The sequence below is a fragment of the Oryctolagus cuniculus genome, chromosome 13 (genome assembly GCF_964237555.1).
Source record: "Oryctolagus cuniculus chromosome 13, mOryCun1.1, whole genome shotgun sequence".
Taxonomy (NCBI): Eukaryota; Metazoa; Chordata; class Mammalia; order Lagomorpha; family Leporidae; genus Oryctolagus; species Oryctolagus cuniculus.
The window spans coordinates 10,540,245-10,558,764 of NC_091444.1; positions in this window are offsets into that span (position 1 = coordinate 10,540,245).

Genomic DNA, 18,520 nt, shown 5'->3' on the forward strand with positions numbered 1-18,520 from the left:
ATTCCTTTAATTACTTTTCCTTGTCTAATGGCTCTGGCTAAAACTTCCAGAATTATATCAAATAGCAGTGGTGAGGGTGGGCATCCCTGTCTGGTGCCAGATCTCAGTGGAAATGCTTCCAACTTTTCCCCATTCAGTAGGATGCTGGCTGTGGGTTTTTCATAAATTGCCTTGATTTTATTGAGGAATGTTCCTTCTATACCCAATTTGCTTAGAGTTTTCATAATGAAAGCATGTTGTATTTTATCATATGCTTTCTCTGTATCCACTGAGATAATCATATGGTTTTTCTTTTTCTGTTTGTTAATGTGGTGTATCAAATTGATTGATTTGTGAACGCTGAACCATCCCTGCATACCAGGGATAAATCCCACTTGGTCTGGGTGGATGATCTTTCTAATGTGTTGCTGCATTCTATTGGCCAGGATTTTATTGAGGATTTTTGCATCTATGTTCATCAGGGATATTGGTCTGTAATTTTCTTTCAATGCTGCATCTTTTTCAGGTTTAGGGATTAAGGTGATGCTGGCTTCATAGAAAGAGTTTGGGAGGATTCCCTCTTTTTTGATTGTTCTGAATAGTTTGAGAAGAATTGGAGTTAGTTCTTTAAATGTCTGGTAGAATTCAGCAGTGAATCCATCTGGTCCTGGGCTTTTCTTTGTTGGGAGGGCCTTTATTACTGATTCAATTTCTGACTTGGTTATGGGTCTGTTTAGGTTTTCTATGTTTTCATGGTTCAATTTAGGTAGGTTGTATGTGTCCAGGAATCTATCCATTTCTGATAGATTTCTCAGTTTGCTGGCATACAACTCTTTGTAGTAATTTCCAATGTCATTCCTTTATGGTCTGAGAAGATGCGTGGTATCATTTTGATTCTTTTGAACTTGCTGAGACTTGCTTTATGGCACAGTATGAGGCCAATCCTCATGAAAGTTCCATGCACTGCTGAAAAGAATGTGTGTTCTTCAAGTGTAGGATGAAAAGTTCTGTAGATATCTGTTAGATCCGTTTGGTCTATAATGCTGATTAAATCTTCTGTTTCTTTCTTGATTTTCTGTCTGATTGTTCTGTCCATTGCTGACAGTGGAGTATTGAAGTCCCCCAATACTATTGTATTGGAGTTTAAGTTTTCCTTTTAGTTCCTTAACATATCTTTTAAATAGCCTTGTCCCCTTTAATTAGGTGCATATATGTTTATAATAGTTACATCTTCTTGTTGAATTGATCATTTAATCATTATATAGTGCCCCTCTTTGTCTCTCTTAACAGTTCTTTTGTTAAAGTCTAGTTTCTCTGACATTAAGATGGCTATGCCAGCTCTCCTTTGGTTTCTGTTGTCATGGAATATCTTTCCAACCTTTCACTTTCAGTCTGCATGCACCTTTGTTTAAAGATGTATTTCTTGTAAGCAGCAAATAGGTGGGTTTTGCTTTTTAATCCATTCAGCCAGTCTGTGTCTTTTAACTAGAAAGTTGAGGCCATTTATGTTAATGTGACTATTGATAATTAGTGACTTTGCCCTGCCATTTTCCCAAAGATATTTCTAATATTTGCTTTGAACTTCCTGTGATCTTTTACTTAGAGATTTTCTTCCTTTACCTTCTTTCATATTGATGGCTGTGTTTCTGTGTTTCTGTGTGTAACACATCTTTAAGCATCTTTTGCAGGGCTTGATGAGTGGTGACAAATTCTTTCAATTTCTGTTTGCTATGAAAGGTCTTTATTTCACCTTCATTCACAAATGAGAGCTTGGCAGGATATAATATTCTGGGCTGGCAATTTTTCTCTCTTAGTACCTGGGCTATGTCTCGCCATTCCCTCCTAGCCTGTAGTGTTTCTGATGAGAAGTCTGCTGTGAGTCTAATTGGAGATCCTCTGATAGTAATCTGACGTTACTCTCAGGCACATTTTAGAATCTTTTCTTTATGTTTCACTGTGGTAAGTTTGATTATAATGTGTTGTGGTGAGGATCTCTTTTCATCATGTTTATTGGGGGTTCTATGTGCTTCCTGCACTTGGATGTGTCTTTCTCCAAACCTGGGAATGTTTTCTGCTAGTATCTCACTAAAAAGGCCTTCTAATCCTTTCTCTCTCTCCATGCCTTCAGGAACTCCTAGAACCCGAATGTTGGGTATTTTAATAGTATCCTGTAGATTCCCAACAATATTTTTTAATTTTTAATTTCTTCTCTTCTTTTCTTTGGTTTGACTGTATACTTTCCTGTGCTCTGTCTTCTAAGTCCGATGTTCTCTCTTCTGCCTCACTGATTTTGTTTTTAAGGCTCTCAACTGAGTCTTTTATTTGTTCTATTGAATTCTTTATTTCATCTTGATTTCTCTTAAATATCCAATTTCATGTTCTATTGAATTCATCATTTCATTTTGATTCCTCCTTAAAATTTGATTTTCAAGAGAGTGATTTTTTTTCATGTCCTGCATGGATCGGTAGTTCGTGTGATTTTTTTATTACTTCTAAGTATTCTCATCATCAATTTTTTGAATTCCATTTCTTGCATTACTTCTATCTCGTTGTGTTCATAATCTTGTATTGAAATGTCATGTTCTTTTGGGAGCACCATGTTGTCTTCCTTATTCTTGTTTCCTGGGTTTTTGCATTTGTTGTTTAGCATTTGTGGAGATACTCATTGGTTTCTCCCCCTTTCCCCTACTGTGGCAGCTTTTCTCATTGTACTTTGACTCTTTAGAAAAGTGGACTGTCTGCTTTTAGTGAATCTCTAGAGGCTTGAGATGGGTGTGGCCAAAGAGGTCTGTTCATTTCTTCAGGATTAAGGGTGTGCCTAAGGTGACACACCCAGATTTGGCATGGGAAATCTCTCTGTTTTTAATCAGAAAGGAAGTAATTCTGCTCAGCTGAGCTCTTGATGGTGATCAGTGCCTGAGTGCTAGCCTCAGTGGGTATAATATTTGTCTGCTCTGTCCCAAGGACCGCACAAAGGATCTGTGCAGTCCTCCGTGGGAGCTCAGATTCCCCTGCAATGTCTCTCACCAGGTAGCCAGGGCTGCCTGAGCTTGTGGTTTCTCCCACCACAAGCCACTCATGTCTCAGCTACACCGTAAGTTTTCCCACACACCCTCAGTTTTTTTTTTTTTTTCACAGTCCCAATTCATAAACTCCACACATTCACTAGGTCTTAGTCTCCTGTTATTACTCCCCACCATAGTCAGGTTTTTCTGCTCAGCTGATTGCTGGGAACAGCCCTGAGATGGCGCAGCTATTACCTATGTCCAAAATGTGCCTGCTCTGTTGGCTTGTATGCCTTTCTAAGGTGGTTGGAGAGAGAGAATCATGTCCGTACCTTCCCTTTTATTTTTTATCTCCTCTAGTTAGGCTTTTGTACTTCCCCCACGGGGCTTCAAGCCTCGTTCCTTCTAGGCTCTTCCTGCCACTTTTCTGCCAGTGTCTCGGGCTTCTGTGGTTTCACCTCACCTCTCTTTCTAGCACTCGTGTGGAGGCTCTTGGCAGCTAGGGTTGAGCCATGGGTGCCCGTGCCCTCCACGTAGATCCACCGTGTCCCTCTAATTCTGGAAGAGTTTCCTCTGCAGTTTTTTCCCATAAGTCTTCCCTGAGACTACACTATCTCCACTTTTATCAAACTATCTTCTCCTGGACTATCAGTAAGCTCCCTCCCTATTCTGCCATCTTGGAACCCTCCTCCAAGCCTAGATATTTCTGCCATTTCAGCTTCTTGGTCCTGTAGGCATCGCTGGTGCCATGGTTTGGATATCACCTGGATGTTTAATGTCCACCAAGGGCCCAGGTGCTAAAGCACGCAAGTGATCCCCAAAGTCTAATGTCAGTGACTCTAAAGATGATAAAAGCAAAATCCAATTATGGTGATTAGAGGTGGGGCTGTAGGAAGTGATTATATTAGTTTGTTGGGATGGAGGCCATGATCACCTCATGAAGGCTTTTAAAGGAGAGGGACAGATAAGGGGCTCCTTTGTCCATGTGATATTCTCTGGTGTCCCAGGATGCTGTCCACAGAGTGCCTCCCTTTGATGTTGAACAACCAGTGGGGCTGCCTAATTTTGGATTATGAATCTCAAAACCATGCACCCATATAAACCTCCTTTTTTTATAAAGAGAAAAAATATTTTGGTGCAAAAAAATTCAAATTTGCACATGAAGATCTTCAAAAAGTAAATAAGAAAAAAGTGCATAGATTTCAAGTTTTTTTTTTTTTTGCACCAAGATAAACCTACCCTATAATTTCATTTTCCCACCAACTTTGAATTGCCTTCTTGCATGAGTCAATGCAGAGACAATATCTGTCAGTTCTGCATGTTGCACCATCATCCCTTCCACTTCCTTGGCAAACCTGGAACCAGGATATGGCTTCTACTGGCCTGTGGGTAGTCCCCGAGGCACGTTATCCTGCACTGCTCCAGTAACATGAGGTGTCCTGTACAAAGTCACAGCAGTGTGACTCATCGTGACTCATCACTCCATTAACAGTATCTTTACTTCCATGGCCTTTGGCTTATTTACTTCATTGAATTCTAATAGACATAGTATGTCTCTAGTAGGAGAATGAGATGTATCAAGAGGGTAAGGGTATATATATATATATATATATATATATATTATTCATATGAATTGGGGAATTTAGATTAAATACAGATATATTTGACTACTGAAACATCTGAGGACTTAATTGAGAATAATTTAATAATGAAATAGATATGTTTCTGAATTCAGAGTTCTTTTCTAAAATTTATAAAATCACATATTTTGGCATAGTCACATGCGTAGAACAAATGTGGTAGCAACAATTTTGTAAAGCTGAATTTAAAAATTTTTTGCAAGTTTAAAGATATTATTGTGTATCAGTCATAATGTACTAAAATGTATTTGCTTTTGCCTTGGATTTATGCAGAGCTTTTTAATATATAAAACATTTTTACTGTTTATTAACCAACATGTGATTTGTTTTATTAGTTATTTCAATAAATGAGAAAATTTAGGGTAGACATTTATATGTTTTACTTATAGATGTAGTAAAGCATATTTCAAGTGAATACTGTGTACAAATTTTTTAAATATTTATTTATTTATTTGAAAGGCAGAATTAGAGAGTTGGGGGGAGACACAGAAAGAGTGAGTTTCCTTCTGCTGGTTCACTTCCCAAATGGCCACAGTGGCTGAGGCTGGGCTGATCTGAAGCCAGGAACCAGGAGCTTCTTACTGGTCTCCCACAAGGGTGCAGGGGCTTTCTTCCCAGGCTTTCCCAGGCCATTAGCGAGGAGCTGAATCGGAAGTGGAGCAGCCGTACAGGAATTGGGATGCTGGCACTGCAGGTGGCAACTTTTTCCCACTAGGCCACAGTGCTGGGCCCTGTGTACAATACTTTTTCTGAAAAAAAAAAAAAAATAGGCTACACGGAAGTACAATGAGTGTGATGCGTGCTGCAGTTCTGGGGAGAAGGGAAGTCAAATAACCTGTCCTGTAGTAATGGAGGGGTTGATGTCTGTCATTGAGAAACCTAGTCAGAAGAGGGTTTGCAGTTTGGGTCTGTCTGTCTATGTATATATCATCTACCTACCTCTACATGGATGAAACTCTAATACAAAGGTGGTAACACTCAGTGCAGAAACATTAATATCCAGTCCTTTTATTTTCTAGGTGATTTTTTACTCTACTTCTGCTAATTCTGAATTATAAAATATATGTTTTAAGATTTACTTATTTACTTTAGAGGCATAATTTCAGACAGAGAAGGGGAGAGACAGAGAGAGGTCTTCCACCTGCTGGTTCACTTCCCAAATGGCCGCAACAGCTGGAGCTGAGTTGATCCAAAGCCAGGAGCCAGGAACTTCTTTTGGGTCTCCCATGTGGGTGCAAGGGCCCAAGCACTTGGGCCATCTTCCACTGCTTTCCAGGCCATCGCAGGGAGCTAGATCAGAAATGGACGGCTGCCTATATGGGATGCCAGCACTGCAGGCGGCAGCTTTACCCACTTCACCATAGCTCCGGCCCCTAGAATCTACTTTTAAAAAACTGTCTGAAATTGAGTCTGTAGGCTGTGAGTGTTTAATGTCCTATTGCTGCTTCAAACCTTTTTTTTCCTCTCTACATATAATGTACCTTGATGCTTGAGGATTCACATTGCTTTGAGACATTTTCTCCTGAAGAAAGTGTGAAAAAAAAAAGTGGAAGAACTGTAGGCAGATGTGAGCGCCTGGTGGTAGAGGCAGTCCCGGTAGTTGCATGGGAGATCTTGAAAGGGGCACATGGGAAAAAAAGATGAGTGCCGCAAATTGAAGTTCTTGAAAGAGCACCTCTTTATTAGTGAAAGGTAACGTTAAAGACTGGTGCATTCTCCAGGACAGGGCAGAACACCTTGACTTAAAAACAGAGCAGGTGCCAAAACATGTGTCCTGTCTTTGGGGCCAGGTTGGTGAGGAGGACTGGGGACTGCAGGCTTAGGAGCAGAGAGTAACGGCCAATGGATAGACAGCTGGGGTTACCGAGGGCTCTGCAGGTCCTGCATGTGCTGAGCCGATTGTCACAGGTGTGTCCTCACTGCAGCACATGTAGGGAAGTGACAGGTCCAGAGATGACTTGTTAATGGAGGGTGGGAACCATGTCTCATACGTCTGTGTAGCTCCAGTTCCTTGAACTAAGGGTGTAAACAGATGTTTGATCATTTGACTGCGAAGACAGACCAACTTCAAAAAAACTTGGTGCCAAAGAAACGGGAGGGAAGTTAAATCTTTACTAAAATTCATCGCCTGTCAAACTTCTGGTTTGGTAACTGTATTGTCATTACAGAAGAGATTGCCCTTATCCTTAAGCAATGCACATTGACGTATCTAGTGGTTTTTCCAGTTTGAACAAGATTTGGCTCCCCAGACTCAAGCAGGGGTCTAAACCCTCAAGGCTTAGGGAGACTTGAGCTAATTATGGTGTGTGGAGGTGGTCCTGGCAGGAGGTTTTAGGTCATTGGGGGGTGCCCTCTGTAGGTAGTGCTCAAGTGAAGGTTGGATGTATACACTGAGAATGATAGCTTCCTGTGTGTCTGCTTCTGGGCTCACCATGTAATCCTCCATCGGATCCCAGATGAACCAGGTTGCCTGTTCTTGGAATGTGAACCTCCAAAACGGAAACCCAAAATAAACCTTCTTCCTCCCTCAGAAAGAAAAAAAAATAAAGTTCATTGTCATTTAGTGTTATATTTACAAAAGAAACAAAATAAAAATCACAGAATATCTAACAAAATAGGGATTTCAGATAAACCTCATAGGTTGTTTTTGGTATAATCCGTACAAAATATTATCTGATATTTTATTTAGTGAACTCAATGTTATCACATTTTTTTAAGATTTATTAATATATTTGAAAGTCAGAGGTACACAGAGAGAGAAGGAGAGGCAGAGAGAGAGAGAGGTCTTCCATCTGCTGATTCCCTCCCCAGTTGGCTGCAACAGCCAGAGCTCTGCTGATCCAAAGCCAGGAGCCAGGAGCCTCCTCCAGGTCTCCCATGTGGGTGCAGGGGCCCAAGGACTTGGCCATCTTCTATTGCTATCCCAGGCCATAGCAAAGAGCTGGATCAGAAGTGGAGCAGCTAGGACTCGAACTGGCACCCATATGGGATATTGACACTGCAGGTGGTGGCCTTACCCACTATGCCACAGCACCAGCTCTAGTGTTATTACATTTTTAACACTGCTTTGTCTCTGTTTATATTTGTCTGAATTTAATGCCCAGTTTCTTTTTCCTAAACATTTCTTAATTAAAACTATTCAATGGATTCTAGCAATGGTCTTTGGTTTGATTTTTGTCAAAAATACTCTAAAATTCTTTTATACCAAGAGTTGTGTTTTTTGAGAACTGTGTTACAGAAAATGATAAAAAATTACACTTTGGAGTACAATGCAAATTGACATCTTATTGCAATTTTCATGGTACACGGCTGAGTTCACGGAATACAAATAGCAGTAGAAGATAACACGAATGGTATCATACATTATCCTCCTCAGACTGACAAAGAATGAGGATTTGTAGCCCCAGCTGGCATTCCTTTATGTAGGCATTTGTGCCTCTTTCCTTTTTTCAAAAATAAGCACATATCTCCATTATTTTTATCATTTATCTTGAAAGCTGAAACTGGTAGGACTACATTTTCCTGCACTTAGAGGATACATAAGATTTTCTGAATAGAATTTGAAAATATGTATTCCTTGTAAACTTTATTATTTCTCTTCTTTCTACCTGTGGGATAAATTGACTTATGAACCCTCAGTTTACGGGAACCATGGCTTATACATCTTTGCTTATGTTTTAAAATTTTGGTTATAGAAGATACTCTATATGTTGTTGATAACAATGATGAATAAAATTTTGCCTCAATAGCTATTTACCCATTTGCATTTTAATGTGTTCTAATTGAAGTTATCTCCCCCCATGTACACACAGATGTATGTAAGCAAAGTCTATGTGTGATGCGTCTTTACACTTTAAGCTTTTTATGTGTCACATCGGAAAGTAGATCTTTTTGCTTATTTTTATAATTTTTAAGCTATAAATGATTTCCATACAAGTAACAACTTGTGGTTTGGACTCATCAATATTGTTTCCTGTTATTATTGGTTGGGAAAATTGGGCTCAAGTAGTAGCAGGAAAAAATGGTGGCTTAAAATTTTAAGAAGTAAACATTAATTATTCCACAGAACAGAAATGCAGGGATAGGTGGTTTCAGTGTGGCTTCAGCAGCTCCGTGACACACCTGTCTCTGCACTGCCGTCATCTAAGTGGTTCCCAGCTTTGTTGCTGAGTGGCTGCAAGGTGGCTACTGTAGCTCCAACCATTACATCCTCCCTTTATCAAGTCCAAGGCCTACATAAGCTATAGGGAAGGAATGGCTTAGGAAACCCTCTCAAATTTGTGCCTTTAAACATGGGACAAACGTCTCCAGCAGATTTTCCTTCGCTGCACAGCAGAGTGAGGGCCCTGCGCTCAGCGTTCTTGTGTTGGAAGACCCAGCACTTCAGCTCTGTAGGCTCCGGAAGACTGCCTGTCCTTCCTTCTGCTCTTCTGAGTTAGCTCTTGTGTGCGTAAATCAGACTTTGGAAAAATGAGATTGTGGAGGAAAAGTCACCTCCCATGTGGGGAGCAACTGGGAGCAACTCGGACTAGACTAAGTTACTGGAATTAAGACTTATTCTATGCATCTGCTCTCCCACAATATGGCGCTGAGAAGGGAGAAACAGCTTCTACACAGCTGCCTCCAGTTCAACCAATAAACTGTAGGACCTGCTCCTGATTGGAGGAGAGCAGCGTACTCGGCATGTGGGTAGCAGAGTTGGGATTGGTGGAAAAGGACTATAAAGGAGGAGAGAGACAACATGCACCAGGAACATCTATCTGAAGGAACACCTGTGCAGCCCCCGAGAGAGCCTGCCGGTGGTGTGCCGCTCCCCCGCGGAAGTGGGGAAAGTGGCTAGGGGGAACCGCCCTTCCACGGAGGTGGAAGGGACAGTAGCCAACCCGGGAAGAACCAGCAGCAAACCCGGGGAGGGCCGAGCAGACGAAAGAACAGCGCAGGGTCCTGTGTCGTTCCTCCACGAAGAGGGGGAGCGACACTCCCACATGGTGATGAACATTTCCTTAGTTCTTCAGTTCCTGTGTCTGTGTTTTCATTTTGAAGAGAATGTGATGACATCAGGACTTGAATTTGGCTTAGACAAGTCTCTCATATCACCAAAGTGAACCGCATCCTACAATTTCATTGCTCCAGTATTTTATGCTAAAGATACAGTTTAATGATATAAAGCAGGTTAATAACGAAGGCTCCTTAAAATCTGAAGTTGAAGGTTTGACTTTTTTAACCACTTTTACCATTGAAAGTGTGGATTTATTTTTTCCTAAGGTTTTCAAGTGTAAGTCGTTTTACAAAATATATGTTGTCTATATTCCCCCTATACTGCGGTATTTTTGCTTTTTACTTGTTAAACTTCTTATTCTGTGAAGTGTTAAGCCTTTTTACTGTAATGCAAACTTAAAATACATTTATCTCAAAAACTAAAAAAAAAAAGAAAAGAGAGAAGGAAAGACAGTAGAAAGAGAAGGGAGGGAGGAGGGGGATATCATTATGTTCTTTGAACTGTATCTAAAAATCACATTTAATACATTAAAAGCCAATTAAAATTAAAATAGAGTAAAACATAAAATTTTTAAATTATTTAAAAATAAAGAATTTGCTTTTCTGTATTTTACTATTTGGGTTAACGTGTAGTATTTGTACTTTTTTATGGGGCACAGTATGGCATTTCAACACATATACATCCCATAAACTGGTCATATCGGGCAGCCAGTCTTTCTGTTTCCTCATCTTTGTGTTTGGAGCCCCTGGCTCCCCTCTTGCAGTTCTTTACACACAGTACCAGTCATTGTCAGGAGGTGCGGCCCCCTCACTGTGCTGCAGGACACTAGGACCTGTAGTCACCACCCTTCTCTGTTTTGGTTCCCTTTACTAATTGTGTGACAGCTGAGTGGCACTGGGAAGAGGGTGACTCAGTTAGGTATAGAGGAAGAAACGGCTTCCGAGTAGCTTCTTGCAAGACGCCTTTTAGCGTGTTGTGGAAGAAGGATGGCGCTGCTGTAGTATTGACTTGCAGATGGGTACGTGGCTTCTCATCATGTGCAGAGCCTTAAATCAGCCCAGTGAAATCTTTAGGTGGCAGCAAGACAGATGTTGCCTAGTGGGTGCAGGAGAAGAGGCCTGGACGGTTGCCTCCATATGACACAATGGGAAGCCAGCAAAATATGGATGGAGATGACTGATTTAGAAATTCATGTAAATATGAATTTTGGAGGTCACCGTAGGATCTAAAAGGTACTTAGGTAACAGAAGACAGATTAGGAGCCACAGCCCTGTGGTTGATAAAGAGATTGATGTGACCAGTTAAAGCATGTTGATAGAATCCTGAGTCCAGGGCTGTGGACAGATGAGAGAGTGGACAACTCCAAGTCAGTTCAATATTCTGGAGGTGGGAAGGGTAGTGTCTGTTTTAAAAATAGAAACTGTGACATACCTGGCAGTCATTTCACAGAGTGTGCATACATCGAATCGTTATGGTGTGCACCCGTAATATATCCAAGTTTTATTTGTTAATTATACTTCAATAATACTGCAGGGAAAATGTTGAATTCAAAGGATGAACAAAATCATCTCATGAGAGATCAGGGATGGAGCTCTCTTTTTCTTCCCAGCTCTTTGCTGCTGTCTCCTAGTTCTTTTCTGATCAGAAGCACACAGAGACGTAGACCATTAGGAATGCTGCTCTCCTCGTTCTGAGAAGACCCTGGGAGGACACCCTGTCCTACGGTGTTATTCCACAAAGGTGTAATGTTATTGCTGTCAAGTAACTCAGGTTCACAGAAGTAGCACTGATGTTTTCTAACAAAATAGCATGCAACAAGAAGCATCTGACTTTAACATATGGAAATATATAACATGGAACTTAATATTTGGGTTTATTTTATAGAAGTCATGTCAACATATTTAAGGAATGAGTTGTTCTTCTAGGCCTGGTCATCAGCGATGGCCTTGCTTCTGTTCTGAGGAAGTGTAGGATGCCCAGGAAGGCAGTGGAGGATGGCCCAATTGCTTGGGCCCTGCATGGGAGACCAGAAGGAAGCACCTGGCTCCTGGCTTCAGATCGGTGCAGCGCCGGTCGTAGCGGCCATTTGAGGAGTGGACCAACAGAAGGAAGACCTTTCTCTCTGTCTCTCTCTCACTGTCTAACTCTGCCTGTCTAAAAAAGAGGGGCTGTGCATTTGACTGACAGTTCTGCACTGACCTGGGAAATGGGAAATGCTGCATCCCACTCCTCTCAACCCCCTTTCCTCCTGTGTTGGCCTCACCGTGATAGGCCCCGGGTGGATTGGAACTCACATTGTTCTTGAAGACAAGACCATGTGTAACCAAACATACTCAACTCTCAGAAAGCACAGTTGTGCTGAGTGTGATGAGCAGCTGGATACAGCGTGCCGGGTACCAATGCACGTTACTGAAGCTCCTGGAAGCTGGAGGGAGTGGCCCAGGCCAGAGGGTGCCGGGAGATTTTAAGAAGGCAGGTTTTGATGGTGGTCGGAAGGACCCAGAAATGCAAGGTAGTTAGATGAGAACAAAAAGGAGGCTTTGATAACAGTGGTTGAACTGAATAAATAATTTACATTAATGCTGTCATGCAATCATGAGCAAAATTTGAATGGAGTGGTAGCATATGGATGGCATTATCAGGGAGACTAAATCCCTGAACGGGAAGATGCTTACACAAATGTTAGCAATAAAACAGACGTCTAAAATTTCCCACCAAAGAAGAATAAAGACATATAGAGCCTTTGGCTAGAGGTCGGTGAGGTTAGATGAGCAGTTGATATGCAAAAGGGATAACTACTAATTGCTTCCGTTCCCTCTGTTGTGGAGACTGAGAGTAAAAATCGTTAAGACCTCGAGATTTTGTTGATAAGTGGAAATTGGGCCAGAAATAGTTGAGAGGAGTCAGAGCGAATCGTGGGCAATGTGTGTGGGTTCATTTCTCCTGAGGGAGCTCCTTCTAGGGAGCATCATCTGCAGAGGAAGTGGATGGGCTGCTGTCAGTTACTGTGGGGGCACAGGCGTAAATCAAAGGGGTTCCAGACCAGAGGCAGATCAGAATTGTATTGGATCAAAGATGTGAGTAAACTGTCATTGAGACCAGGTGAAATGGAGTTGTTAAAGATCATTTATGGCCGGCGCCGCGGCTCACTAGGCTAATCCTCCGTCTTGCGCTGCCGGCACATGGGTTCTAGTCCCGGTCGGGGCGCCGGATTCTGTCCCGGTTGCCCCTCTTCCAGGCCAGCTCTCTGCTGTGGCCAGGGAGTACAGTGGAGGATGGCCCAAGTGCTTGGGCCCTGCACCCCATGGGAGACCAGGATAAGTACCTGGCTCCTGCCATCGGATCAGCACGGTGTGCCAGCCGTGGCGGCCATTGGAGGGTGAACCAGCAGCAAAGGAAGACCTTTCTCTCTGTCTCTCTCTCTCACTGTCCACTCTGCCTGTCAAAAAAAAAAATCATTTATTAATTTTTTAAAACAGCAACTCAATTTCTTATTTAAAAAGGCACTCTGAGGCCAAATATTGCATTTTTCTCATTTTGGAATCCTTTAGTAAGACAACTGGAGAAATCCTTTAAAAGAGGAGATTTGAAGCCAATGCTGGGCCCTGGTGTAGGGCGCCATCCACGTGTGAGAAACTCTGAGGGATCTTCAGTATGCAGAGCAAGAGCATTCAGAGGAGGAACGACCAGACGCGAATAATCAACAATATGAGAGAAAGTTCCGGAAGAACAGTCTGGAGTGAGTCTGACAACTCTCTCCAGGTGAGAGAGGCAGATAGGAGAGTGCAGGGGAAGTCAGGCGGAAGATGACTGGGAATTATGCATCCCACTGAGATCTGTGGGTACCCATGCTCCCATGGAGTCCACAGGTATGAAACCATCCATAGCTGTGTAAAATGGGGGTGCTCCGGATCAGCTACACAGCTGGCATTATGCACTACACCTGCTCCCAGGGTCAGCTCCGCCCCCAGACTCCTGTAGCTTCAAACACGTGAGTTTTAACCTTACACCACAGTCACCTACGTTGCCCCCTTTCCCCTCTCTCTGCCTCTGGGCCTGATATCTTTGATCAGAATCACATGTTCCTAAGAAGCATGCTTTTTTATTTTTTGGTATAGAACAGAGAAGGAAGAAAAAAAATTATATGACAAGCAGAGAGAAAAATTGCTGAATGTACAAAAATGTTGAACAGAAATATTGAGAAGTTTTAGGAAATAAATTCGCTCCCTTTCAACGGAGGCAGAGTAGATGAGGCAGTGACAGCTGCTGAGATATTTTTTCTGTCATCCGTGATAATTCAATTTAAATCCTGGATAATTCACGTAAATGGGCTGGAAAGGAGGAGACGCTAAAACCAAAAATGAATTTTTCCTTTATTAGGTCCCAGTGAGTTTCTGCTGTGGACTTTGGAAAGAGGAAGTACTCGTGAGCTAATTGCTGCAGCACTAGATCTGGCCTGTGCTGGAGACCCCTGGGATGTTGGGCCAGGGCCATGCTCTTCAGAGAGCAAGCGTGGCATTGAACTAGTTCACCAAGTCCAGAGAGCAGCAGCTTGGGACACAGCTGCGGCTGCTTGAACTCGCGATTCTACCTGGCACTGAGAGCATCCCCAAGAGTCCGCAGAAGGAAAGCAGTGGGGAGTGTGCACTTGGCCTTCCTGCTGTGTTTTGCTGCACCTGCTGTGGTATCGTCATCGTCTCTTAGGTGTGTGGCCAGCAGGTACCTAACTTGTCACTCAGTTCGTGGGCCTTAGATTTGAGAGGAAACAAACTTTGGGAGGTAAGGTGTCAGAGCTTTGTCTTCACACGTGGCCCTGAGAGAGCATGGAGTTTGGTTCTTAAAGCTGAACTTGATGGGCTCTTGGGAGGGAATGAGTGAATTGTGTAAGTGGGGAGAATCCAATTTGTGACCAGAGGTCGAGTGTGGGAGGTGAAAGATAATGGGGCACTTCTTACTATTTCTCCAATTACATTATGGAGTCTGAAATAAACGGGGGCAGCATGTATCTTTTGATGCAATTATTTCATGTCTTTTGAGTATAAACTCAGTAGTGAGAGTGTGGGATCTTGTAGCATTGTAGTTTTAATTTTTTTAAAAGAATTTTGTACCATTTTCCACAGTGGCTATACTAATTTACATGCCCACTAACAGTGTTTAAGGGTTCCTCTTTCTCCACATCCTTGCCAACAAGGCTTTCTGCCTTTTTGAAAAGCCATTCTGACTGTGCTGAGGTGGTATCTCATTGTGGGTTTGATTTGCATTTCCCTTATGGCTAGTGGTATTGAGCATTTTTTTATAGATTTGTTGGCCATTTTTATTCTTTTGTCTATTCAAGTCTTCTGCCCATTTCCTAAGTGGATCAGTTGCTTTTTGGTTGTGAGTTTTGAGTTCCTTATATATTACAGCTCTCTTCATGATAGCCAAGGTATGGAATCAACTGAGGTATCCACCAACAGATGAATGGATAAAGAAAATGTCACCGATCCACACACAGAGAATATTATTCATCCATAACAAAGAACGAAATTCTGTCACTTTCTGCAAAATGAGTGGAACTGGACAATATTATTTCAAGTAAAATAGACAAGAAACAGAAAGAAAATTATCACATGTTCTCCTTCATATATGGAAGCTAAAAATATGAACACAGAATAGTAACTCCTAGAGGCTGAGAGGGGTAAGGAGATTTAAGGAAGTTGGATAAGAGATACCAAATCAGAGTTAGCAAGAAGGAGTGTGTTCCTAGTGATACACAACATACTGGGGGTGACTGTAGTTCAAAATAACCTACTACATTATTTATGAGCAAGCAGAAGAGAGAGAAACTCCAAGGCCCCAGTCCTAAAGCAACATTAAAGAGGGATAAATGTGGTTACTCTGACTTGATCAGTGTATACTGCATACATGTGTTGAAAATCACCCATAAAACAGAATTATCATTAATAATATCCCTATCCCTATCCCTATCCCTATCCCTATCCCTATCCCTATCCCTATCTCTATCTCTGTCACTGTCTTGGTCTCTTATTCTGTCCCTATCTATATCTATATCTATATCTATATCTATATCTACATGTAAGGTATGTGTTCCCTCCATTTGATGGAGACTGGACTGGGACTGTGTTATTGGTAATGTATGATGGAACTGAAACTAGGTCTATTTTTTTCTTGTCAACAAGTATACATTTTAAAAATATTTTTACTTCTTTATTTGAAAGGTAGAGTTGAGAGAGAGAGAGAGAAATCTTCCATCCACTAGTTCAGTCCCCAGATGGCTGCAATGGCCAGGGCTGGACAAGGCCAAAGCCAGGAGATTCCCCTGGTCTCCCACGTGGATGCAAGGACCCAACGACTTGGGCCATCTTCTGTCAGCTTCCCAGTCACATCCCAGATCCAGGGAGCTGGATCAGAAGTGGAACAGCCAGGACTTGAACTGGCACCCATATGCAATGCCAGCAATGCAGGCAGTGGCTTAACCTGCTATGCCGGATCACTGGCTTCCAGGTCTACTCTTGCAATATTAGTGTTGGAAGTTCTTGATTCTTTCCTCTTAACCCCCTGAGCTGCCAGTTAAGCTGAGGTCCAGCTACACTGCTAGAGAGACTGAAGTGAAGCCCAGAGACTGCATGGGGAGGGAGAAGAGCCCAGCTGAGTCCTGCCTTCCAGCTATCTTTGCCCAGTATATAGTGCAGTCTTTGGAGAGTCTGCATAAAGCCAGGAGCAGAAAGATGACTGCTAAAGACATGCCGTTTGTCTCTCCCAAAGTTAACAGGTGGAAGCCCGAATTACTGACGTGATAATGTTTGGAAGTGGGCTTTGGGGAGGTAATTAGTTCACGATAATGCAGCCCTCATGGATAGGAATAGTATCACAAGAGAAAAATCTCTCTCTCCCCCACATAAAGAAAGCAGCTACCAGCACACCAGGAAGTGGTCCCTCATCAGACACGGAATCTGCTGGTGCCCTGATCTGGGACTTGTCAGTCTCTAGATTGTGAGATAAATGCGGTTTAAGCCACCCATGCAATGGTGTCAGCCAAACGGACTACAGCTCTTCATTTCTCAGTGTCTCCCAACACCACCACAGCCATGGCCCTATTAGACCAAGGACAATATGGTTAAATCTCATGTGTTCAGAAAATTACTTGTGCTCTTACTCCAGCTTCTTGGAGGCAAGATTTTCTTTGAAACCTCCAGGTTTTCCTTAACCTCGCACATTGGAAATGTTGGAGGCAGGGACTAAGTTTGCATGGCTTTGCCTGTTCTGCCTCTCAACATCTTCTGTATCAGCTGCATACATGAACCACACGATGTGGCTTGCTTCTCTAGATCATGAATGGGGAAGCTTGGGTTTGTTCCTCTGTATGGAATTCTACTTCAGGGATTCTGTGTTGAAGTCCATTGCTGATAGATGAAGGAGCCAGGCATTGACTTCTAGCCTCTGTCAGTAATAAAGCTGATACTTTGGTCTGTAACTTCCTGTTCTAGATGTTTCTCTGACTTGGTCCTAAACTCCTGAGGAAAGGGGTGTCATTTGTTGGACCCTGGAAGCCCTCAGATCTCTGTGCTTTTTCAGGGTCCAGCTGCCCAACTAATAAGGTACCAGAGTGAGTGAAGAGAAGCACACGAGAAAGGTGGGTTTAGAAACAGTACCTGAGAAAAAGAGATGCGTCGGTCCATTTCAGTTGTGTGCCTTCAGTGATACTGAGGTACTTCCAGTCCCATCAGTGGAAGCTGGACATTCAGAAAACGTTCCTTGTGCTGGCCACTTCAGAGAACTATTTTTTGCTAAATACACAGAAGCTATACTCCAAGGGGTGACTAGTTAAACTAGAACAGGTTTTCAAGAAAGTGACTTGGACATGACTAGATAAAAACTTTGGTCATTGAACAATCTACTTAAGGAAGTGAGAGATGCTTAGCTGTGAGAAGAGCAGACACTTGGGGACATGAGAATTTTTTCTGATATGGTAGCTTCTCTATTTGGAAGAAGAATAGGCCTTGTTTGCAAGTTCAAGGAAGCAGATCTGGCTCAAATCCATCATTTTCCATGACATGAAAATATACTTGGGCATTACAACAAACAACACAGATGCTTTAAAGCATTGATCTAGCACCTGTTTATAACTGATATTTTCAAGGATATTCAAGTACCACATAGCAAAATCTCTTCAGACTCTGAGCTCCTTAATCTTTCAATTGTGATTCACCTCATGTGATGGTCTAGAGTCTGGGGAAAGTGGGCCTGATCATACTGAGAGAGTGGGAATCTCCATGCAAGTCCCCTGAGATGTGCAAAGTAGAGGTCTCGTGGTCAACCGTTACCTCCCACGTGCGGCCCAGAGAAAGGGTCAGTGCCACAGGGCAGAGATGTTTACAGACTCAGGAAAGCTTACACACTCCAGGGGAGTTTACGTGAGCCTGATGTGCTAATTCAGAAACTCAATTTACCCATTTGCAATGAGAAATAAACCCATTAATGGGGTGTACATTCGGTTCCTCTGGCTAACATACCTTCATGCATGCATATTCTATTGGAAGATGATTTAAAATCAGGTTATTGGTTGGAGAGCTTGGTTGACCATCTATTTTATATCAGAACCAGGGATTTCATGTGTGGTATATCCAACCAGCAGAGCTTGAAGCCTCCTGCTTTGTTCTGTTGGTGAATGACCTGCCTTCTAGACATGACAGGGTTCTATCTTGCACGGTTACAGCCTTCCCCTTGGTCTGCACTTACTAGAACTGCCTGTGCTTTCCGGTCAGCTACTCTTTTCCAGGGGTTTTCTGGAATGAATGTTTTTAACCCAGGTTCTACCACTTACAACTGGGGTTAACTTCCCTGTTGGTGTTGTCACATGAATCAAAGGCATTATAATAGTGTCCACCTTAGTGTTG